A 26232-nucleotide genomic window follows, 5' to 3' on the forward strand; every position below is an offset into this window, starting at 1 on the left:
GGCGGCGACGGCGGGGACAGTCGCGGGAGGCCCAACGGGAGCCACCGACGCCTGCTCAGCCACAGCGCGAGCCGCCACCGCCGGCGCCCCCCGCCGCGGTCGCCGCACCCTCGGTGCCCTCCGTGCAGCCGCAGCCTAGGGCCCGGGAGAGCGCCGAGCTACCGCTGCCCGACGGCTGGGAGGAGGCGCGCGACTACGACGGCCGCGTCTTCTACATCGACCATAACACACGCCAGACGTCGTGGATCGACCCCCGCGACCGGTAAGTGGGCTAGCGGGGCCCGCAGAACCGGGCGCGGGTGCCACCGCAGGGGATGCGCTGGCAACACGCCTAGCCCGGCTGGGAATGACCGAGAACGCTCCAGGTACCCCTGTCATTGGGTCCAAGGACTAGGATTGGTGCTGTGATCTAGATCCCGGAATCTCCACTCACAGGACTGAGACTTGTCTATAGCCTCCAAATTCTGGCTGATCGTGGTGGCTCCAATCTTTGGGCCCAGGGAGAGGATGGAGCACAGGAGGTCCCTGAATCTGGGTGAAGTTCCTGCGTCCGTGATGTTAGGAGGAGGATTTGGGCTCCTCCACCCCCACATCCCTATTCCCAGGGCTCCGACCTGGGATGGAGACGCGGGCTCAAGACCCCCGAGTTCACAGAGCTCTGAGCCTAGATCTCCCGGCCCCCTGTCGCGGGGCGGACACTGATTCAGTTCCCTCACGTCACTCGCTGTCCGTGGCCTGGGAGCTGGGCCCCTGGAATTTCCTCTCTGGAGTCTGACGGATGGCCCTCTTTTCCTTTTTCTGTGGTGGCCTCGCCCATCCATACCCCGAGCTTTTGGCGGCCCACCGCCCTAGCCCAGGCGGGATAAGCATTCCCTGGCAGGAGCCGGATGCGCTGTCACCTTAGATCACAAACGTGTGCCCCAGCTTCGGGAAATGGGTTCCTTGCCTGGAGGGCTTGGGCTGGTTTTCATCGAAAGCCTGGTGCCAGACGGGCATTAAAAGTATTTCCAACCCCTCTGGAGTCAGGAAAAGACTGTTCCCAAACTCGTTTTGGTGCTTTAGCGCCTTTAAAATCTAGTGAGTTAAAATTCTGTTTGAAATAGCCTTGTGTATTGTGGCCAGAATGGGATATGATTAGTCCCATATGCTTTTGGAATAAGTGAAAAACAAGACTCGTATTTTAAGTTTTTTCTGCATGATATACACAGGGCACAAAGTTGTCCGGTTCATGTAAATAAATCTGAACAAGTAAAAACAGATTCTTCTAAAAGCATTACAAGATTTCATTTAATTAATTTCGTGTAATAAAAGTTTCCTGGTTCCATTGGGTCAACTACTTTTGGAGGTGTGTGTGTGTGTGTGTGTGTGTGTGTGTGTGTGTGTGTGTGTTTGTGTGTGCATGTGTGTGTCTGTAAGTAAATGGGAATTCTGCTGAAACCAAGTGTTTCCACTGGTTATCTGATATCTTGTCCTCTCTGGAGCAAGTTCTCTCCACCCTGGCCTGAGTGCCAAAAAGGAAATACTGTAGGCTTCCTAGTGATTTCAAGACTTGAAAAGGCCCGTGTGGTGACATTGTGCCTGCTTCCTCCCACCTACACAGGAAAGACAGGCAGCATGGCACTGGCTTTTGAAAATAAACCTTTGAGAAGGGAAACTGCTAAGTTTTTTGAAGATTTCTATGGGTTTAGATGGGGCAAAACAAAGCAAATATAAAGCATAGTGCTTCCCAAACATTCCCTCCAAACTTTGCAGACCTCTGGACTCAGAAGCCTACAAAAAACTCTATCCCAATTTTATGGGTTCAAAGGATGCTTATTTTGAAAATCAGGTGACTCATTTAATTTTAACCAAATTCAAGAGCCACATCTGTTTGATCAAACCTTGAGTGATTCTGGAATTGGTAGAAATAGTTGGTGTTTTGTGTCGTATGTCTGTTAAAATCTGAAACAACAGGAAAACGAACCAATTGGAATAGTATTTTAAACAGGGCATGGTACTGCATGTCTGTAATGCCTTGGGAGAATGAGGCAGGAGGATCAAGGGTTTGAGGAAAGGACTGCATAGCAAAACTCTGTCTCACAAAATGTGTTTTGCTTAGAAAAGTGTCAGCCTTAGTTTATAAGGGAAATATAACACAGTTGTGGCCATATACAATGGAGAGTCATAATAAGGTATTAATGTAAGAATTTTTATTTTAATGATATAACCTGAAATAAAGGTCCATAGACCCTAAGGAATCAGCTTGTAGGATCTATATTCCTTTGTGTTTCGTACACATTTCTATGTTCCCTTTTCCAGAAATCTGTTTTGTCCCTGAATATAATTTTTTACCCTTTTCAGACATTACTTAGGTTGCAGGGTTTTTGTTTTGTTTTGTTTTGTTTTTTACTCATTTCTAAGTGCTAAGTGTTGATTGAATGAACAAAAGGAGATATTTTACATTTTTTGCAAAGTAAAAACATGTGTGTACTTTTCTGAGACATTGTTTTCATAGTGAGTGAAAATTCAGCTGGGGACAGCTTGAACTTCAGCTCCCATAATACCTTGCCCGAAATATGTCTGGAATGTTCAGTAAGCCACAAACATTTCAGTGGAGTCTGCTGAAGGGTGCACTGCTCATTCTTCTTCCTCTTTCAAAACACAAAGTTGATGATTTTTATAGTGACTGGGAATCCTTTAAGGTTGTAATTAGCTTTTATTATATGGACAAGTCTATATGTCAGAGGGCTGCATTTTCTCCATGCGCATCTGACAGTTTTCGAATCTTGCTTCATTCACAGGACTGGAAAATGACGTTTAAGAAATGAGAACTTTCACCATACAGCTTCCAAATAGAGAACTGACAGGAGAGGCAAAACCAAAGTTTTTTTTAAAGAAAATGAAAGTATGGAATAATAAACAGAGATAGTAGGTTAGGTGAAAGTTGTTGTTGACTTTGAACATTAATTCATGTCTAATCACTAAAAAATTCAATAGCATGAAATATGCTGTTGTAAGCAAAATAACGGAGGGCCAAAGGATGTGAACAAAATTTTTGCTAGAATGTTATAGTAACTCTGTTCAGTGTTATGTTTAATACTATTTTATTTCCAGTTGAGCATATTGGTGAATTACTGGAAATTCCAATTTTAAAAATTACAACAAAGAGCATGCAAGTGTAAGGAAACATCTTTACAGATGTGGCTACAGTTGTATATTTTAAAAGGCTACTTATTTTAGAATTATAACTTCTTAGTTTTACTGTGACCCTCCCTTGGGTTTAAATTTATTATTTTAAATATCAATATTGTTCATATAATTTCCATAGTTAATTTAATGGGAATTGTATCCAAAAATGTTGTTGCAAAGTTATTTTGCCATTTCTATGGCTTGATGGATACTTGAATAAGTCACTTGTAGTTTATATATATTTTGCATGTGTTAACTCAGAGTGCAGTGACCACTTCATAAAAGGTTATTTATTACTTGGCAAAAAATAGAAGAAAAATTTTGCTTATTTTGTAAAAATTCAGTGCCTTTAACAGTTGTATGTATATGTGCCTCCTGCAAAGTTCTCTTGAATTACCCTGTATAAGGATCCAGTTGCAACTGGACAATCTATTTCCTGTAGCTTAGTGGTAGTTATATAGTACTAGAGATATCAGCTCCAAGCATCTAAAGAATGGTGGGCAAAATGACATCTGAGGGTTGTGAGATAGCTTAGTGGGTACAGATGCGTTCTGCCATGTCTGATGACCTCACTTTTATCCCCCTGACCTAGGTGGTAGAAGGAGAGAACTGACCCCTGCAACTTGTCCTCTCATCTTCATATGTGCACCTTGACCCCCTTTCCCTGATTTAAAAAAAAAACACTGCAGAAATCACATTTGAGATTAGTGAAGTGTAAATATATCACGATAATCGTGGACTGCTATGATTATGCCAAGGTATGAGATTTGCAGCCCATTTGTTCACTAGTTTTGACCCTGTGCCACATAGAGGGATTCTGTGGCATATTAAAAGTCCTTTCAGCAGGCTTCTTAATTTTTACAAAGGAAAAAAATACATAAAATTTATTACATGCCTAAGACATGGGAGTATTTGACTCCAGGATTTTGTCTTAAGGAGAAAACAGTCCTTGGCTCTGGGTTTGCTAAGTTGGAGCCCTGTATAACAGAGCCAGACACCACTGCTACTTTCTTGGAACCATTATTCAGTATTAATTAATAGTAGCTTGACTATATTTACCTCACAGAGTCTATTTCTGGGTTATGTGAACTGTCTAGGTTGAGCTTTCTGATAAACAACTTAATGATTTTTCCATTTTTCAATCTTTAAGATTCTAGATAGTGTTTGTATGAACATGGTGAAGTTTCTTGCTTTTAAAACCATCAGGGGTGAGCCCCTGGAAGAATCTTCCTTTTGTTTCCATTTAGATGTCAATTACTACTTCTTGATCTAATATCTTTCTTTTCTTTCCTTCTCTTTTTTTTTCCCCAAGAAAAAAAGTAAATGGAAAAGTCATTGATTTCCAAAAATAACTCTCGGATGTTTAGAAATCTCCAAGTTTCCTTCTCTTTCCTTTCACTCTAACTTGGGAAGTGGAAATAATGTGTATTACAGTCTCTGGTAGGTTCACTTCAGGAAACTGTGGGTCAACTGACATGTCAGGGTCACCTGGTAAGCCTGAGGTAGGCCTTTTAATTTCTTGCCCAGGGCCTTCTGCTAATGTTGTCTGGCTTTCCAGTAAAATTATTCCAGTGGAATAAAAGTAAAGCTAAATTTTGTAGAACTCATTTGCCCCCATTTAAACCTAATAAAACAAAGAAATATTTATGAAAACTCTTGGCCTCCCATGTGCTGGGACAGTATGTGGAGAACAGGTTTTTCTAGGAGATGGGTAATATATGAAATAAGAGCCATAATCGTCATAAGGCATGTCATGATTAATTGAGTTCCTCGGATGAGAATCATTTCCAAGAAGAAAAAGAGAGCTCTTTCTCTTTTTAACATGTACTATTTATTAATATATACTTTTTTATTGTATATGAGTGCACCCATGTTGTGCATGATCAGTGTGCTGCAGAGGTCAGAAAAGGGCTTCAGATTCCCCTGGAACTGAAGTTAAGGATGGTTTGTAGCCGCCATGTGGGTGCTGGGAATCGAACCCAGGTCCTCTTCAAGAGCAGTCAGTGCTCTTAACCGCTGAGCCATCTCTCCAGCCCCTTTTTAAATATATTTTTATTGAGAATTTTATTTATGTATATTATGTTTTGATCAGATCAACCTCTCATCCCCCCTTCAGTTCCTCCCCTGTTCTCCCCACTTTTTCCTCCAGACATCACGTGCTCTCTCTTTTTTAAAAAAAAAAAACCTCACCGAGTCCATTTTGTGCTGCCTGTATTCGCATGTGTGTAGGGCCATCTACTGCAGCATGCGTAGCCTTTCAGCGCTCCCATGAAGAAAGCAGGCTCTTCCTCCCTTAGCAGCCATCACTTACTAATAGTTCCTCAGCTAGGGTGGGACTTCATGAGCTCCTCCTCCACCCATGCTGGAATTTTGTTTAGCTTGATCATGTGCAGGTCTTATGCATGCAGTCACAGCCACTGTGACAACTGCCCTGTCACGTCTAGCAAGTAATGTTTTACTTCAGACATCCACTATGTCTGGCTCTTACAACCTTTCCACCTCCTCTCCTCTTTCTTGATGATCTCTGAGCCTTGAGGGGAGGGGTATGATACAAATTTCCTATTTAGAGCTGAACATTCCACAGTCTCTTATTCTCTGCATGTTGACTAGTTGTGGGTGTCTGTATTAATCACCATCTACTGCAAAAAGAAACAACTCTCATGGGACAGGAGAGATGCCTTAGCAGCTAAGAGCACTAGATGCTCTTCCAGAGGTCCCAGGTTTCATTCCCAGCACCTACATAGTGGTTAACAACCGTTCTTAACTCCAGTTCCAGGGGATCCAATGCCTTCTTCTGTTTCATTCTCCTCTATAGCATATGGCCTAGCTAGTCATAGGCTTTTGGTGCAGTTAATAGTACCAGGTATGCATTCCATCTTATGGAGTGGTGCTGGCTTTAAATCCAATGAGAAAGTCATTAGTAACTTCCACAGCATTTGTGCCACTGCTGTACCAGTTGGCATATCTTTCTAGGCAAGTCATTATTATAGCTCGCAGGGTTTACAACTGAAGTCAGGAAGCTAGTGAGGGGCCATGGGGGCAGTAAGGGGAGATGTCTAGGGATGAGAGATAGAATGCATGTGAGTGAAAGGGGAAGAGGGATAATGGAGCAGGAAGGGTAATTGAGGTAGAAGAGGAGGGAGTATGTGGGGGGATAACTAACACTAAAGACCTTTGAAAATGCCATAAGGAAATTTACTACTGTAGAAGCTTTCTAAAATATTTACGTACACATATATAATAGGAATTTTTAATGGAGTAACCCTATAACAGGGGACAGTGCCTCTCCCAGACACCATAGGCTCATGAATAAAAAGGCCAGTGTCACATACAGCGTACTTCTCTTTGAGTTGTTGGTCAGTGGAGTCCCATTGACTTCTGCTGAAAATTACAGGCTATTGCCATTGCTCTTGGTTATGTTCCAGAACTTAATATTAAGACCCTGTTGCTGAAGACACTGCATACTTGAATCATGGGATGTGGAGAAATCAAGGTTTCAACCTGGAAGTTTCATCCCTGCTGGCTAGAGCCAGAAGGTTCTGTTTATAGAGTCAGAAGGTTCTGTTTATCCTACAAGGGGAGAAAAGTATTCAACAGTTTTACTCATCTGAGAGAACTCTCTTAAGCTTGGAATGGCTTTTATCCTTGTCCATCATTCTCTTGGGAATGAGAGATTGTAGCAGTGACAGCACTGAGCAAGGCAAAACAGAGTATGAGAAACATGCTGGAGATGAGGAAGTGCTGAGTGGATTCCAAACAAGTGAGAGAATTGGTTGAGATGACTGGTCCAGAAGTTGTTTTGTGATCTTTTTGAGATAGTCTCCCTGTAGCCCCCACTGGCCTGGAACTTGCTATGTACACCAGGCTAGCCTTTAACTCACAGAGACCTGCCTGCCTCTGCCTCACAAACATTGGGATTAAAGGCATGCACCACCATACCTGACTGGGGCCAGAAGTTGTATATGAAAGGCTGAAGACTCAGCCAGACCATGCCTACCTTAGATTACCACAGTCTTGGGGCCAGAAGAGCTAGAATGTCTTGTCCAAATAGTCTGTTTTCACACTTCAGAGCCTGTCCAAGTAGTTTAAAAGGGTTGGACTGGACCTGGGGTCTTCTGACCTTTGACCCGTTGCTTTTTCTAGCTTCAAACCCAGCTACCCAGTCCTATCCATTTTAAGTATCCTGTTTCTGTTCATTTACTTGTTTATTTGTCCAACAAGGCTTTATTGCACAGCCTCTCTCTTGGGCCTTTTTCTAAGGTTCAGGACTCTTGTCCTGAGTGACATCAGACAGGCCCTTGTCTCTGTGAGTCTTATATCATCCTTGTTAATGTTCCTCATGTGTTTGTCAGTGAGGCCTCATCATGCAGTTGGGTTTCTCTCCACTGGACTCCCATGCCTTCATTTTCAGTGCGGGAGGCAGATGTCAGAGCCTTGTCAATGCTACGCAAACACCCTATTACCAAGCCACACTCCAGTCCCTGGCACTGTGAATATGGTGGACATATGTTAAATACTTAGTATGTGCCAAGCGTTTGAATGCATGTTTTCATGAGAAGCCCACCAGGTGCTGCACGAGTTGTAGATGGACACATGATAAAACTGAGGCCAAGGAGAGTTGACTCATTGATATCATTCTCACAGCCAAAGAGGAACAGCATCTGTTTGATCCCAGAGATGAGCCCTGGTTCACTGCCTGTCTGTGACCCTACTTTGACTAGGTAACTGTTTGTACTTTGCACTGTACTGAAGCCCGTGGCTATTTTGATCTTGTACCCATTGTTATTTGGGAATTATTCACCACTGAGATATCATGGCCCCTTAATAGATATCAATGTCTTGCTCCTTGAAGTCTATTAATAAGTTACCTTCAATGGCAGGACAGACTTTGCAGATGTGATTAAGTTAAGACTCCTGTGATAGAGAGATGATCCTGCTTATCTAGCAGGGCCCAATATCATCGCAAGGGGGTTTACTGGGAGAGCAGGAAGATTAGGGAGAGGAAGAGGTAAGGAAATGACAATGGAAGCAGATATTAGAGTTTTGTGACCATAACACAAGGTATTTAGATTTTTTTTCCTGGAGCCTGCAGAAAGGATGGCAGCCCTGTAGATACCTTGACTTTAGCAGGGGAAAACTGATGCTGGAACTGTGTGATAACCCATTCATGTTTTTGAAGCCCCCTGATTTGTGGCAATCACAACATCAGTAGAATTAAGTACCATACTTCCATACATCTGTGTCTCATGGAGAATAGAAGCACCAGGTCAGCTTGTTTTCCTCAATAAGTAACCCATTAGCTGACATTTGTCACATGCCAATGAGGCAGGTATAGTGCTAAGCATCTTAAACCATTTCCTTGCCTTTCTAACTAATGGATCCACATTTCTTGTGCATGAGTCTCAACGAATGCAAGCACTAACTTTTATGTGCTGAACTAGTCAAGTAGAGGTGATGGTCAAGTTGAATTTCTGACAGCAGAGGTAGGTTAGAGATTATTGGAGACCTTCTTAGGTGATGATGGGCCTGCACTAGGGAGATCCAGCACACTAAAGCTAGATAAGGTAGGGATTGTGTCAAAGAACTTGGTAGGAAAACCAGAAGTACAGAGGATTTAGGTAATGCTTCAGCCATGGCCAGTGGAATAAGCAGAGGTCCCCAAAGCTTCTTACTACCACCTTCAGATGGGGCGAGGAACTCCAGGCCAACATGAAGGCCTTTTAGCTACCCTTGGAAGCCTTCATTGTTGTTACCGTGTATGTTCCATAACACAATGACGAGAGAAGCATGTTTGGCAACTCAAATTACTGTACTGCTGCTGATGGTGTCCACAATGTCACCCAAACCATGAAAGTGTGACTAGACCAGTGTTTCTCTGCTATGACAGTCTTGGTATTTGAGGCCAGGTAGTTCTTTGTTTGAGAGTATAGCATAGGATGTTAAGCATTATCCCAGCCCCCTGTTCCCTAGATGAAGATGCCAGGAGCAGTCATCTCCCAAACTCAAGTTCTCACAATCAGAAATGTTTCCAGACATTGCCATATGCTCTTTGGCAGGAAGACAATATCAATTGGTTGCAATGCTTTGGCAACTGCACTTAGTTCAAGCAGATTGATAGTTCCCATGGCACTGGGCTTAAGTAGGTAAGACCACAAATGAATGGCTTCTGTATTTCAATGAAGAACAGAAGTTACACATATGTATTGGAAAAACTCAGAACCAGCATATGAAACTTTGGGAGCATATGTTAGTATGTGTGTTGCACAGTTCTGAGACTACTCAGTTGATAGATTTTATATTACAGTAGCCAAGAATTAAATGAATGTGTTCATATTTCATAGTGTGTAGCAACCTGGGAACTGCCATAGTTCCTTATGTTAAATGTATGCCTGAGTGTGCTTGTGTGTACATGTGCACGTATGTGTGATATCTGCTGCTAAAGATGCCTCCAAGCTGCAGAATCACCCTTCAATAGGCAACGAAGTAGTGAGAGGATTGCTTCTGCCTTTGCTCAGGTCTGGAAATAACAGAACAAGCACATTTTGAAAGGCTGCTCATGTGGCTATGGGATCCCCAGTGTTTTCCGCATGAAAAGTCCTCTCTCTGTTTCTTTAAATAGAAGGGGCTCAGGAAAAGAGTAGGAAGGAGGTAAGAGGGATGTTGATGATGGGAACAGAATGAAGAGTACAGTGAGGCTGGCTATGCCACCCACAGGTGACCAGCCCTGCAGCGTTGGTGGGAGGAACACTGAAGCAAAGAGGACATCCTGAGCAGTTCCTAAGCATGAGCTTTGTTCCTGCCAGAAGAGACAACCCGTACTTGGAACTCAGCCAGGATACCTCATGATCATTTCTACCTTTTAAAACTCTGTCCCAGAGTGGAGGCCCTGTAGTACAGAGTTCCCTGAATTTTCCTAATTAAATAATCAGTATGTCTATTGCTCACTTTTTAAAATTTCGAGATAGAAGTCACATACTATAAGACGACTCATTTTGAAGGGCAGAACTTAGTGGTTTTTATCTACTCATGAGGTTGTGCAAACCTCATCACTATCTAATTCTCATCAGCCCTCACCAAAGAAACCCTATGTTCATTATTAGCAGCTACTCCCGTCTCCTCCAAAGCCACTCAAACACTAATCTACTTTTCCTGTCTAACAGCTTGCCTCAGATATTTCCTAGGGATGTCCCTGGATAATTCTCTGTAATTCCTCCATGGGTCTTTTTCCAAGTGGAAAGTTTGCAAAAAGGAAATTGGGGAATGAAGGAATCAAGCAAAAATCTAGTTATTTATTGTTTTTAAAAATACTGTCTTATCTTTAACTCATCCAGATTTTATCCTGCTTTGTCTATATAGTACCTGACATTTGTAGGTCTCCATAAATGTTGAATGTATTCGTGTACATTGGGACAGTTTTCTGATTTGTAATGATCATTTCCATTTTTATGTTTCACTGAGTTTTTTTCATATGTTCTAGAGTTTTCAATAGCAATTTCTCACAAAGCTGTTAGTGCTCCCATTTTATTGGAGCGGCCTCTCCTTTTCTTGACTCAAGATGGGATCCATCTGCCTCTTGCTGAAATCCTGATTGCTCTGTATCACTAGGTTTCAATTGGGGAGGCCCTCGCCCTCCACAATACATCTGACAATATTTGAAGGCATTTGAGGCTGTTATAACATGGAGTGGCATGTGGTGGGTAGAGGCTGAAGAAAGTGTTAAGTGTCCTACAATACATAAGACAGTCTGCACAACAAAGAATGGTCTAGCTCTGCTATCAATAGTGCCTTATATTGCAGTAAGTCAGACCTTTCGTATCTAGGCCTGCAATTGACTGAGGCAAGACCCCATGACCCAGGTCTTTCCAGGGTGGTGAGGTATGAGGCAGGCATGGTTGAAGGGGGATGCAGAGGGAACTTGTGCTCAATGATGTTGTGTGGAGTTGGGCAGCTACACCACTGCCATGGTGCTAGCTGAGATTTCTGGCTGAGAAGCTGGGGAGACAGTGTAGAAAGGCTGTGTCCTTGCTAGGTGTGTGGATAGTCGAAATGCTCGTCCCAGCTATCTGCCCTCATTACCTTCTCTTGTGTGAAATTTGAATTAGCATCTCCTTAGCTTTGAAGCCCGTTGAACTGTAGTTACTGTTTTTGCAGTCTGCAAAGGGGCACTCATGTTTTCTGTCCCACTTCACCCATAATTTTAGTCATGCCATTCTCATTGGGTGACTAGGTACCATATCAGTATACTTACTGAATAATACCCTTGTTTTTGACCATGTAGATTGCTTTTGGTACTTATGAAGTACTCTGATTGTAATGCTGCTTCTGTGCGGTTATCTTCCCTTTATGTCTTTTTTTAAATGTTTGCCTTAAGGGGAGATGATATTTTTAGGTGTGACATAAACAAAGATGCCTTTTTTGTCCATTAAACCTGTTTTTATTTTGGAGTGTTTTAGAGTTACTGAAGAGTTGTAAAATTTGGGCAGCTTCCCCATTATTAACTGCTCTAATTACCATAATATCTCTTTGGAAGCTAAGAAGACAACCTTCATGTTTGTTTCTAATAAGCTAACTCAAGACATTTGGATTTTACCAGTGTTTCCACTGATGTTCTGTTTCTGTGCCAAAGATCTTTTAGAACTAAATTATTACTCTTTATATGACTCAATCTAGCATTTTTTGTGAGTGTTCTTTCAGGCAGTTAACAGCCTTGCACTGAGGCTTCATGGATTTTGGAATCATGGAGCTTGGGAGCTCTGATATGAGGTGGTGACTCTGTCTAGATAAAGATTAGCACATGGAAGTTTGCATATACTTTTAGGAAGATCACAGACTTCTGAAAGTCCAACTGTAGCTCCAAAAATAATCGAGATTTGATTTGAAATAAACAAACTCCCCTAGAAATGTTTGCCACATACTCTGTCTCTGAGTGAGTACATGGCCCTGTATTTACCATCATCAGCCTAGATATGTCATAAAAGATTTATTCGACAGTGAGTCACAGAAAACCTTTCATGATTTCTTCAGCTCTTCCAACCCAGCTTTAAACCGTAGGATGCAGTCCCAAGTCCTGGTTCATTTTCACTGAAAAGGGAAGCCATTAGAGGAACCTCAGAAACATGATGCTTAGTGAAACAGTTAGACAGAGATAACAGGTTGAATGATCTGATTACCACAGTGTCCAGAAAAGATAAATCCATAGAGATGGAAGGTGGATTAGTGATGTATAGACCTGGGAGTAGAAAGACATAGTATCAGCAAAAAGGCAGGAGAGGTGCTATTGCGAAATGGCCTAAAACTGGATTGTGTGTTCTAGAGCTCAGTAAAATGTACTAAAGTCATTGAATTGTACATATGAAACAGAAGAATTAATCATAGGAAAGCTATACCTTAATAAAGTTGTTTACAAACAATTTTTAAGGGGAAGCAATTTTTAAATTCATATAGTTACCTTGACTATGTAGTTGGGGAGGTCAGACAATGCAGATTACACTTGGCAGCCTCTATCGATGCAAAAGGATTTGGGGGCTTCTCAAAATGTCAATACCATTGTCAGGGAAATGTGCCAAGAAACCACATGTTAGCGTTGCTTAGGAGCTCTGCCAACTGTATAGGGAGAAAAATACTATGCAACAACCTGGAAATCATTACTAAGGCAACTAACTTTTTCACTCAGAGCCATTGATCTTATAGGATGACTCACTCCAATTTCTATTTTGTTTTAGCAAACTTGGTTACCTGGAAGGATTGAAAATAAAGAGAATTTTGTGAATAGAGGACCAATTGGTATGTGGGCTTTTAAGTATCAACATCCTTTTCTCACATGTTTTGGGTGTGAAGTTCAGAAAATTATATTACCTGCTTTTTGTAATTTCTTTTGATTAGTTACGATTCCAACAGATGGCCTGAAGCAAGATCGAAACCAGCTTTGCATGATATCACTAGCCCTGTGGACTGATTTCAGACACTGAGAGCCTTGAGATATTCTACCATTTGCTTGTGGGCTCTCTGACTCTCAGTTTCATCTTCCATAAAATCGGGTCGAAATATTTGCTTTCTGTGTGCTTTTGAAGATTATAAGATGAGATAGGGCACATAGGTCAGTGTCTAGTGCAGTACAAGCCCTCCATTTTAATTGTTCCTATGCTCACTTTGTTTCTCTCTCTCTCTCTCTCTCTCTCTCTCTCTCTCTCTCTCTCCATGCATGTGCATATATGTGTGTGTACTCGTGTGTGTGTGCTAATAATGTATTTGTAGATGCACATGTGTGGGTGTCCAAGTTGAGGTCAGAGAACAACCTTGAGCATTTTTCCTCAGGCACCATCCACCTATTTTTGTTTAGTTTAGATTTTTTTGAGATAGAGCCTTTCACTGGCCTGCAGTTTGCCAAGTAGGCTAGGCTGGCTGGCTGGCAAACCCCAGGGATCCAATTATCTCTGCCTCCCCAGTGCTGGGATTACAAGAAGTACAAGCCACCATGCCTTTTTTTTTTTTTTTTTTTTTTTTTAATGTGGGTTTTGGAGACTGAACTCAGGTTCTCTTGCTTGCAAAGCAAACACTTTACTGATTGAACATCTACTCTGCTGCTTTTTAGTAACATGCTCAAAATCTTCATCCAAATCTACTTATTACCCTTCTGCAATATCTACAAAGTGTGTCAATATGTTGGGTGTCTGTTTAGATAGGCACCTAGTTTAACTTACTTTTAGGGCGAAATGAAGTTCTCTCAAAATTCTGTGCTGTTAGGAAACTGTCAGAGTACCAGCAGAGGACAGAGGCAGCTTACCCATATCTATGTCTTACAGAGTCCTTGTTCTTGTAATGCTTAGCATGCTAGTGGTGGGAGATAGGGAAGTAGATGCAACAGAATTAGAGCGAGGCAGTGGAAAACAGTGAAGCGTTAACTTCACCGTACTTAGATATTTTCCTACAAGCATATGGCCAAAGCTGTAGAAGATCTGAACCTTTAAGTTCACAAATTCTACTGAAAGTGGTGGTTCTCAGCAAGGGATAATTTAGCCCTCCAGGGGACATTTGGCAATCTCTGGAGACATTTTTGGCTGTCGGTTGGATGGTGAGTGGGGGCAGTATGTATGAAGGGCATGTAGGGAATTGGAAGCCAGCACTGCTGCTCAGCATCCTACCTAGCACAAGATGGCCTCTCATGACAAGGAAGGAGCTGAGCTCAGTGTCTATGGGGCTGAGGCCTAGTGGTCCTATCTTGTCCATGTGGGACTTAGAGAGCAGTGGCGACAAAAAGCAATAGTATGACAGTGCCTTCTAAGTCGAAAATTCTACTTGGGTAGGGTACTGGTGGCCCTTTATGGAGGATATTCATCTGCCAAGCCTCTCCATTCAGGTAGTAAGTGGTGGCCTTTGGTCTAATCCCTGCAGGAGGTTGTAGGGAATTGTTTGGGTACAGATCCTTTCAGAGAAAGAACAATAGGCTGAGAAGAGGAAAGTGGGGCCAATTGGAAGATGATGTTTGGAGTGAAGCAACTATTGATGAGACTTGTGGGCCTTTACAGGAACTTTGACTATGATTCTAAATAGGCTAGGGAGCCAGTCTACTTGAAATATTTAACATTTTACTGGTTTTTTTCTAACTGTTGTAGCGGACTAAGAAGGTGGGAACTGGGACAAGAGGACTAGTTAGAAGATAGTGGCTGCCCTTAGAGTCAGGTGATGGTAGCTGAGGGCAAAGACAAAGCAGTGGGAAAACCTTCAGACGCAGACATGATTTCTTAAAGCCCTGAATACTGTGCCTTGGTCATGTGTATAATTCATCCTTTCTGAGACCCTCCCCGAGATTCCCTGCCAGCTTGGGTAATAAAGGGCCTTGCCAAAATGGACATACAGTCAGTAATGCTTAGATTAGCATGGAGGAGCTGGGTTTTTTTCCTGTGCTTTTCCTAGCTCTGGGGTCACAAGAAATCACATGTGACAAGAAATGCAGTGCAGTGCATGCATTACATCCTGACTGTTTAACTACATGTGTAGCTGTGTACTTAATGATGGCGTCTATACAGGGGAGTTATACATGCCATTTGAATGCCCATGTAAGTAATTGTGCTTAGAAACTTTTATTATTATTATTATTATTATTATTATTATTATTAAAAAGTGATAATTTCTTCCAAATGTCTGGAATAGTTTAGAATCCTAAATAACAGGGCTCAAGTCCTTGATGACCACCTCCACAGAATTTGGTACATTGTTTTCTTTCGGAAAGACACTGAATTTTCTTCAGAAGCACTATGGTCTTATTTCATCGGCTATGCATATACTGATTCAGAAAGCATTCCAGATAAATCATTCTGTGATTGACCCGATCTAGGTTAACCCAAGATTGTCATCTTGTTAATCTCAGTATTAAAAGCCAAGACACCAGAAACCAACCTTCCCTCCTCCCCAGCCCATATCATAAACCTACAAAATGTCACCATGTACACGGCATATTGACAAAAATGTCAAGGATTACCAAGAATAGCTTCTTGCATTCATATGCAGTTACAAGAGAAGGACAGAGGAGCTTTTGCATTTCAAGTGCTGCCGCAGTGGCCAGAACCAACAATTCTTGTTGGAACAACTTCCAATGCTCAGCTTCACTTTGTGGTTTTAGAAATTCGTTGTACCTTGAATTTTTAAAGATGAACACATGTACTTCTTAGGCTTCCAAAATTGCTAATAGAATCCTTGTTATTCCATTTATCACCCTGCTCCATTTTAAAATATAGATGCCTGTAAAGCTTTGCATATACTCATGACTGATTTTCCCGAGTCATTGCCAGTGTTTCAGCCCTCCAGCTAGAGCCACCTCAGTGTGTGATAGAAGCTAAAGTCTGCATTTCCTTCACATGTGCTCTTTTTCTCTTCCTTCCCATCTACGGGAATTACTAGTGGCCATGCTCTCACTGTTTGTAGGGGACCTCATCCCTTTTGTGCACCAGTGAAAATAATACTTCAACATTTCACCTCTGGGACAGATGTCCCTTTTATCCCATTCTGGGAGTTTAAAATCATGTAGATTAACTCCATCCAGGTGGTAGAGAACAGGCGCTAAGCTGTTTCTTCTACCTGCATGATTAGTGAGATTCATTTGGGGAATCCTTTCCAAGCCCATACGTAGTTCACAAGCCACTTGGATTCTCAGATTTTTAGTCCATGATGGGATCTTCTTTAATCATGAGTGTGCCTCTATGCCTTTTATGTTTCTTCTGTGGTCTCACTGGTGTTGAGTCGCTTTTCCTTTCCACCCTGAGTTAACGAAGGAGCCTCAGCATAATCCAGACTACTAAAATAAATGAAAATCAGGAAATTTTCCATGAAGCAAACCTATGACATAATGGTACTGCTAACATATGAGTTACTGGAATTGGCTTTATGAAGCTGTTGGCTAGCAACGTTTGCAGAGGTGGGAGGAGTATGAATGTGTGTGTGTGTGTGTGTGTGTGTGTATGTGTGTGTGTGTGTGTGTACCAAAAAGTTATAATTCTTCTATTAATGTTTTTTGAAGAAATTTATGTTCACAAGTTATTTTTAAACTCACACCAGTTTCTTAAAATATAAGATGAAAAGCAGAAGTGTAATGTTTGACACTGACATAACATCATCATATACAAAGCTCATGTCTGAAAAATCTGCAATCAAGTTACAAAAACAAAACAAAAGAAAACAAAACAAAAAAAACCTCTTGTAAAGTTTCCAGCAAGATTTTTGTGTTAGGCCACATTCATAGCCATAGGTTGGACATGCCTGGTATGAGACCATGATTCTTTTAGTAATTAGATGTTACATTTACTAGAATGCTGGGGCCAAAGGACCAATTCTCCAGATGGAAGAAAAAAATGGTACTGGAGAAAGATGGTGTTTGTTACCCAGTTTATACAAAAACAAATGATGGGTATATCCAGAAATCCCTCATAGTAACTACTCCAGTGAAACAGTGTCTCACTCCCTGATCTCTGATCAGCATCATTAACACCTGAATCCTGAAATGCCTGCAAGCGCTATCCACAGAGAAAACAATGGGAAAATCATAGGTTTGATGCCTCATTTTATGGTGGGTCTTCCTCCTTGTATTTCCTGCAGGAATCACAGGCCCAGAGCTTTGGCACACCAGCAGTCTTGTAGCCAATTCCTTCCTATCCAGTGACATCTTTAATCGCTGGTGATTGAAGCAGCTATTGGTTGCATCTATCTTTTTTTCTGTTCAGGTGGTCATGGTTGCAGCTAAAGCCTCAGCTGTTCATTTTCCCCTGGTTAATTATTCAAAGAGCCCATCACTGTTTGCCCTCAGTACTTGTGATGAGCAAGCTGATTGTTTTTAAAAAGTATTTGTTTTATGTTTTTGTGTATGAGTGTTTTGCCTGCATGTGTGCAAGTGCACAATTGTTCGTTCAGTGCCCACAGATGTCAGAAGAGGCTGTCAGATCCCCTGGAACTGGAGTTACGGACAGTTGTTAGCTGCCATGTGGGTGCTGGGATTCGAACCCGGGTCTTCTGCAAGAACAGTCAGTGTTCTTAACAACTGAACCATCTCTCCAGCCCTGTCACCTAGTGCTTTTTGATCCTAGCTGCAAGTCCGATATACACAGAGAGATGTGTAATTATTTATGTGTATTCTCTCTCTCTCTCTCTCTCTCTCTCTCTCTCTCTCTCTTTGTGTGTGTGTGTTTGCGCAGGATGGATGTACATACACATGGAAATAATACTAGGAAGCCCCTGATATCAATTTCCTCCTCATCCCCCACTTCAAAATATCAAAGACAAAAATTAAGATAAAAATGCATACAAAATTAATCACTAACCATTTGAAACTGTACAATTCCATATACCCAGTACATGCACAGTATTGTGGAACTATCACCTTTATCTTGTTCTAAGATGTTTTCATCAGCCCCCAAGAAAACCCTGTATCTATTAAGTAGTTACTTTTCTTTCTTCGTCACCACCAGCCCTAGGCAGCTGCTCATGTACTTCGTGTTTCTGTGGATTGGCCTGTTCTGTCCTTCTCAAGTGAATAGAACAGAATATGTGTCCTTTTGTGTTGCTTCTTTCACTTAGCATAATGATTCCAAGATTCATCTGTGTTGTAACCTATGTCAATACTTTAATACCTTTTATAGCTTAATAATACTCCATTATATGAATAGGCCATGTTTTGTTTATCCATCCATTGATGGGTACTGTGGTTGTTTCCACATTCTGGGTATTTTGAATACTGCTGTAATGAACATGCATGTGTTTGGACAGGGAAACCTTGACCTTGGAAACTGGAAACGTTGACCCTTATAAAGGAGGAAGAAATGTACAATAGTTCTAAATGCGGTTGTATTATTTCTTTGGAGCAGAGGTGGGAGTGAGGATGGGGATAAGGTTTTGATGTTCTACTGGCCACAAAAATATTTATATTTATGTTGAACAACTAGCTTCCTGTGCTCAGCTTACATGTGCTATGCCTGTGCTCCTCCCACAGAGTGAGTGTGTGGGGCAGTGGGGATTTGTTATTTGTTTGCTCCCTAGTAGAGCTGAATTCCTTGAGGTTAACTCCTGGCACTGAACATCTCAAATAACTTCTCTACAGTGAATAATTTAAGCAAATGAATAGCACTTTGCAGTCTTCATGGAGCTTTTGCTAGGGTGGGGTCCTCCAGTACTCTCATCCTTAGCCAAGGTGACATGCCTGAGGCTTGTGAGCATCACTTATCCCAAACTTCCCTGCACGCCTCTCCTGGCAAGAGCTCTTGGTATGTGCCATCTGGCTGCCCAGGCTTTCCCACCTCTGTGCTCACCTTGCTGGGGTCATTGCACACTACGTTTCCCACCTGGGTGGGCTCAGAACTGCATGGCCAGATGTCATAGGCCAGATTGCTAGGGGCTGGGGAGAGTGAAGGGATGTCCCTAGTGAGCTTCAACCACCTTTTGTCTTTGGAGACTGTTATCTATGTGCACCAGCTCTTATGAATTTTTAGGAGTGCTAAAAATTTATTATTTTGCATATTTTGAAATAAAATCTTCCAAGTTAAACTTCTGGCTGTCCACTGTGGTCATGACAGAGTTTACACCCCCCCCCCATTCCCCAGGGCCAATCCTGAAAGCCAGACAGAACACATACAGAGAGAAGTGGCCTGAGCATCTATGCAGTAATGCAGTTCTAGTTTTCACCATCTAGCTAAACCTGCTCGTAGGCAGATCACAGCAGAATAAAGAATTCAGTAAGAGCCTGCTTGCCCAGGCATCATGAGAAGAAGAGGTCATGCTGGATTTTGAGTAAACTCTTTTAATGACTTCTTTTATTTCCTACACATTCTACTAACAACAGTTACGGCAGCATTTGGGTGACTTCTTGACGTTTTGTTTTTCTAAACAAAGGAACCAAAAAGTGATCAGGTATCAAGTAGTTTTATAAATATCTTGCTCCCCGACCATTGAATCAAAGTACCCCCTTGTTATTACAATGTCATATTAAACATATTTTGAAAGTTATTGGGCTGAGGATGTATCTAAGTAGGTAGAGTACTTGCCCAGTATGTCAGACCAGCATAGGTGTGGTGACATGCACCTATAATCCCAGCACTGGGGAAATAGAAGTTTGAGGTCATAATTGACTTTATAAGTGTATTTGAGACCAGCTTAGTGTACATGAGATCTTATCTTTAAAATTAAAATCCCTGTTAGGCCTCACAAAGCCAGAAATTCTGTTTTTGTTTTTCTCCGTTGATTGCAGACCCCATGTTTGGAGTTTTGAAGTGCTAGCATCATAATTGTATACCACCAAGCCAACCTAATGAGCAGATATTGAATAATTATTTGGTATGGAATAATGTGTTGGATCTTATCCCTAACATTGCATATTTGGCTTCTTTGGTTTCTCCTGCTATTTTAAACAGAATTGTGGTGTACCCTTTTTTATTCCTTAATTTTGTATGTATTTTAGATTTTTTTTTTGGTTGAGACAGGGTCTCCCCGTAGCCCCAGCTGTCCTGGAACTTACTATGTAGACCAGGCTGGCCTTGAACTCACAGAGATCCGCCTGCCTCTGCCTCCCGAGTGCTGGGACTAAAGGCATGCGCCACCACGCCTGGCCTATTTTAGATATTTTTATATATGGTAGGTACTATGGGCATTTGGGCTGGAATAATATCTGTGGTGGGAAACACTCTTCTTTAGGGAATGCTTAGCAAATTCCCTGATCTCCATTAACTTGATGCCAGGAACACTGCCTATCAGCTGTTAACCAAAAGAGTCTCCAGACATTGTCAAATGTCCCTTTAGAAGCACTGGCTTTTTGGGTTAACAACAGATAGGCAGTGTCCTAGTATGATTAGTGAACTGAAGGATGTCAGTGACTTTTAGGATTTTAGACCTTAAAATATATGAGACTTATGAACAGTATTCCAATGACCTACTGGCTTCTATATCTCTCACCCTTAGTTTACCCACTGTTCTCTGCCTGAGGACTCAGCTTCTCCATTGCCCTTGGCTTGCATAGGAAAATGCCACTGGCTTGGGGCCTTAAAAAATAGTAATATTTTTTTCTCACAATCGTGGAGACCAGAAAGCCCAGAATACATTCTGGCACAATTTGTTTCTGTAATGGATTCTTTTCCTGTGGTGCAGATGGTCACCTTCTACCTATGTTCTTACAAAGCAAAAAGAGCAAGTTCTGATTTCTCCTCATTCTCCTATTTTTGAGACAACATCTCACTGTGTAGCCCAGACTGACTTTGAATTTATGATCCCATTCTCAATCCCACCAGGCTCTTCATTTTATAGGAAAATCAGCCCTACAGGATTGGGCTCCTCACCCTTATGACAAGGTTTTGTAAAAAATATCACCTCTTCACAGACCCTATTTCCAAATGCTTTCATATTGTAGATTGGGACTTTAGCATGAGCTTTTTTAGGATGCATAGTTCTGTTCATAGCATTCTACTCCTGGCCCCTCAAGATTCATGGGAGCTCCCAAAGGCTTACCTCATTCCAGCATCAGCTCTACCATCTAAGTCCCCAAGTCCCTTCTAAATATCATGTAAATCAGATAGGACTGAGACTCGTGTGACTCATTCCAAGGTACAATTCCTTTCTAATTGTAAACCTGTAAAACCAGACAAGTTATATGCTTCCTAAATGCAGCAGTGGAACAGGCATATGCTTTGATAGTCCCATTCTGAAAGAAGAAGCAGGAAAGGATGGAGGTGGTAGGTTCAAGCAAGTCCAAACTTTAGCAAGGCAAACTTCATAAAGTCTTAAGGCTGGTATCTAATCTTTAGCTTGATGCCCCATTTTGCACCAACATCCTCATGGTTCTTCAAAGGCCCTGACCTCTGAAACCCAGGAGGAAATAGCCTCCTAGTGAGAAGGACTAACAGCTTTTTGTGGTCTCTGACTTGCCTCCAAGGTAATTCTTTGATTTTCCTTCAAGACTAGTTCGTGCTCAAATCAGAGCATCCCTGTGGTTGCATCTTTTTGCAATCAAGAAGTCTGACACCCTTTTTTTTTATTTCATCCTGGTTTCTATGTTCCTTGGAGTTCAGACTGGCAGCATCTTTGCCAATCTAATGCCATATCTATTCATGGCTCCTGCTGAGATGGCCGATTAGCATCATGGGGAAAGTCTTTAGGCACTGATTGTCCAACCACACCCTTGGCACTCTTTCTACAGGTGTTCTCATTTTCACACTTTTCCATCTACCCCCTTTTCCATCTTTAGATCTATCAGACATCCACTTATCCATCCGTCATCTGTCATGCATGCATCCATCTGTTTTCCCTCTTTCCTTACAGTCTTCCATCTATCTGGATGTAGTTCACTCTGGAGTCCACACTAGGTCCTCTGGGACAAGACCTTTTCATGATCTGCACAGTATAGTGTGGGGGGGGGACATCTAAAGATAAGTGTGTTTCAGTGAAGACTCAGCAGAGTAGGCAGCCTTGGGATCAGGACTGCCTAGGCCGGTGGTAAGGCAGTCTGTCCTTGGAAAAGGGAAATATGAATGCCTACAAGGAGAGAGTATTTTTGAGATCAGGTCGTTTCTGGAATTAGAGCACTGGGTGGGTGTTTTAGAAGATACAAAGAGTAAAAAAGCCTCCCTCCTTGCATTCTTTCCCTGAGATGGAACTGCTAGGCCATGTCTTATAGCCAGAGAGGCATGACCCTTTGACCTTTTCTGCTTTCCGGATCCCAAGATAACTGCTGAGTCCTTTCATGTCCCCTCTCCCACCATGAGGCTGACCTTGGGCATACAAGGTTTGTGCCAACAAAGGAACTCAGCATACAGTTCTGATAAGCATTGTTCTAGGGATACAGGTGGCTAGGCAGTTGAGCTCATTAGCAGGTTCAGCTTACCCAACAGTTCCCTTTGATGGTAATGCTGAAGTATTTTTGGAGAGGCTCCAGAACTGGGCTCCCTGAGGGAAACAACTTGAAGGCTATGTGCCCATGGGCTTGGTTGGCTGTGGCCTGATACCTGTGGGCCATCTTGAGGGCTTGCCAGGCTCCCCGGGCTTCTAAGCATATTTTCCTGCTGTTTCGAGACAGGTTCAGTATGGATGCTAATTGTCTTCTGGATGCCATAGGATCCAGAAGTTCTACCAGAGTTCTATGGTATATGGTAGTGTGTGGGGGCTTAGTTCCACAATGCAGAGTTGGAAGTAGTTGGTGCAGTATGGAATAGTAACCACATTCTTTCAGGTGTAGCATTTCAACTTCTTTGCAGTTCTAAAGAAGAGTTTTCTATTGACCACCTCACGGAATTGTCCATGGGTCTGGCCTCAAGATGTTTTTTTTTTTTTTTAAAAGAGCACCCCCGAAAAAAAAAACAAAATATAATTTATTTGACCTGATAATGAACAAAATGACTGACAGTCCTTGTACCAATGCCCTTATTTTGGGAATGGAGTCTTTTATTAGAAGATGTCTAAATCTATTCCAGTAACACCTGGACTACTTTACGCATTCATTTGTTTGCACACCTGTGTGTTAGGCATCTGATGGAGGTACTGTGGAGCAGATACCAACAGCCTGTTCCTTTGTCCTGGGAAAATGTCTTTCTGGTATGCTTGGGCGGAAAGACACCAGGGTCAGTGGAATGAACAGAAATGCTATGGAAAATAGCGGAAATGTTTACCCCATCTTCAGTCAGGGATCTAGTGATTGGCTTTATAGTGGATTCAGAGATCCTGATCTTGCCATGGCTGTTCCTCATGCCCAAGCTGTACCTCAGACCTTACAGTTTCCTGCCCTGCTTGCCAGCCAGCTCCCTCCCACCCATACCACCCTGTCCCTCTCTCCACTTTCTCTGCAACCCAGGGGCTCCTAAGGAAGGCAATCTGCTGAGGACACTCCCTGCTTCTCAATCCCCAGTGACTTCATGCCACCTGTAGAACCCAGCTTGTCTGTTTTTTAAAATTCATTTATTTTTATTTTATGTGTACGACTGTTAAGCCTGCATGTATGTAAGCACACCATGTTGTGCAATACCAGCAGGGGTCAGAAGAGGGTGTTGGATCTCCTAGAACTGGGGTTTACAGATGGTTATTAGCCACCATGTGGTTACTGGGATTTAAACCTGGGTCCTCTGCAAGAGCAGCCAGTGCTCTTTACTGCTTAGCCATCTCTCCAGCCCCCCCCCCCCGCCAGCTTGTATTCTTTATCAGGACAGGCTAGGCTTTCTTCAGCAGCCTCCCTTCTACAGTGGCTTCTCCCACCAGGTAGATTGGAGGCAGTACTTTGGTGCATCTGTTAAAATCAGCCCTTCCACCTAGAGTGGGGCTTGTTTACCCCCGTGGCCCTGCCCTGGGCGGTGAGCTTTGGGAACAGGCTTCCTGAAACTGGAGTTCCCAGACTAGCAACATTGTGGGTATCTAAGCAGTCACATTTTTCTAGGAAGGAGATCCATGCTTGTGTTCGATTCCTAAGGAGATCCAGGTTCAAAAAGAACTACCATCCCTGAGAGCTTGCTATGTTTTGTCCTACAACTTTTCTCACATCAGAGAAAGTTGGCATCATTTCCCCCCTTTGATCATGGATTCAGTTAGTGATTGATATATGTAAAGATATTTTCAAATACTGGAATTCTCATGCCCCCAAACAAACAGATTAAGTGCCTGCTGGGAATGAACTGTTACAGGGAATGGGGATTAATTCAGAAAAATGTAGGTGGTAAACTCCTTTTACTTTTCTTCCTAGAACTTAGGTGCAGGCCTTTGTTATTGGGCTCCAACTCCATCTTCACAACATTTGAAAAATTTACATTGAGCTTCCAGTTAGTTGTCTGGGAATGGCCAAGAACCATCCAGGGTTGCCTCCCCATGTGATGCCATTTCTAAAGAACGTTACTGTTCAACCTCTTCCTTCTCCTTTGGCCACTGAGGTTTTGCTTTCCCATTTCGACTAAAATTCACTTCTTCCGTTGATTGTTATTATTTCTTTCATTTTTCCCTATATCCTTCCTTAAAACCTCTCCTTTTAAATTTTTAAATATTTCTTCCTGTCTCTTATAGTCAAGAGTAAATAAGGAAACTTTTTTTTATACTATTGTGTTGTATTTTTTAAAAGACTGCGTTAAAACTCCATGCAGCAGTTTTAGCAGTAATAAAAATAAAAGAAGTGCCGGGCATGGTGGCGCACACCTTAAATCCCAGCACTCGGGAGGCAGAGGCAGGTGGATCTCTGTGAGTTCAAGGCCAGCCTCGTCTACATAGTGAGTTCCAGGACAGCTGGGGCTACAGGGAGACCCTGTCTCAAAAAGACCAAAAAATAAAAAATGAATAAATAAAAAAAGCTGACCAGTAGCTTACTTCTTGCCAAACTAATTATCATTAAAAATCCCATCATAATTTATGTAAAGAAATTCTCAAGAGGGTAAGGATGATAAAAGAGTCATTGAAAAGTGGAGCACGGGGGCATATTCTACTTACTCTGAAATGCTCTTGGGACCCTTTAATTTGGCTGAAAATGTGGTTAGTTTAGCACGTACACTTTGATGGCCCTCATCTGCCTGTCCCTTTTCACTGTTTCTTAGCTGTGTGTACCTGAGCTCAGTTTCTTCTTAGGTAAAGAAACTGGGGTATTCAGTCCAGGGCTTCCTATAGGCCAGGCAAGGCTCTGCCACCTCTCAAACTGGTGTGATGTTGACAGATGAAAGAAAGAGTTCTCCCTTTGGCTGAGCCCAGTGCTGGCCTCTGCTATGGGGCTGAGGAGAGGAGCTGCCATTTTAGTTGTGACTCCAAAAACTGGCAGGATCATAAGTTGCGGGTGACTCTGCACATTAAGTGCTTTAGCATTTATGTGATTGGGAGCATGTGTGCACAGTGAGTCATATCTGTGGGTTCTGAATTTTATAAGTCACCTAGAGATTATTTGAAGTGTATCTATATCTATTTCTATATATCTATATATCTATCTCTATGTAAGATATATATCACATATCTTCGTGTGTGTGTGTGTGTGTGTGTGTGTGTGTGTGTGTGTAGGTTGTATGCAAATACTGCATGTACCATTTAATATAAGAGATTTGAGCACGTGGATTTTGGTATGAGTATATAGATACATCCTGTAGTATTTATTACTTTTCCACTATTCCTGTTACTAAAAGTAAGGTGACTATTTTATATCATGTGCACAATGAAATAAAAGCTTGCATTGGTATTGTACTGCCCTTCTGAAGTGTGATATGCTGCAGTAGTATGTGCTCTTTATCCACGAGCCAGCTCTCAAGCCCCTCCATATTTTCTTTCTAAACTAAAACGTTCCTAGGGACCTACTTACTGGAATTCATTGTGCATTAGTGGATTTTGACTATGATGTGAAGACCCTAATTGAGAATTAGTGTGATGAATGAACACAAAGGATTGAAAGTCAGGGAAGGTTTACAGATACATTACATTCTGGGACATCCATCAGCCATACTTAGAATTTACAGATCAAAAGAGATCAAAGCAGGCCTGGAGAGATGGCTCAGCAGTTAAGAGCACTGACTGCTCTTGCAGAGGACCCAGATTCGGTTCCCAGCACCCACATGGCAGCTAACAACCGTCTGTAATTCCAGTTCCAGGGGATCT

General features: G+C 42.2%; 1 protein-coding gene across 2 annotated transcripts in view; it reads left to right on the plus strand.

Annotated features, from left to right (window-relative positions):
* The first annotated feature begins 6 nt into the window (after window positions 1-6).
* The window catches only part of Wwc3 (WWC family member 3), a 119352-nt gene continuing 93126 nt past the window's right edge, over window positions 7-26232 (plus strand). The window contains exon 1 of one of the 2 annotated variants that reach the window (XM_008839480.3): window positions 7-262. The gene's annotated coding sequence lies outside the window, so the exon portion shown is untranslated. The remainder of the gene's footprint in view (window positions 263-26232) is intronic. The other variant, XM_017799762.2, reaches the window with a different exon arrangement.

The sequence above is a fragment of the Nannospalax galili genome, unplaced genomic scaffold (assembly GCF_000622305.1).
Source record: "Nannospalax galili isolate Female #2095 unplaced genomic scaffold, S.galili_v1.0 scaffold336, whole genome shotgun sequence".
Classification (NCBI taxonomy): Eukaryota; Metazoa; Chordata; class Mammalia; order Rodentia; family Spalacidae; genus Nannospalax; species Nannospalax galili.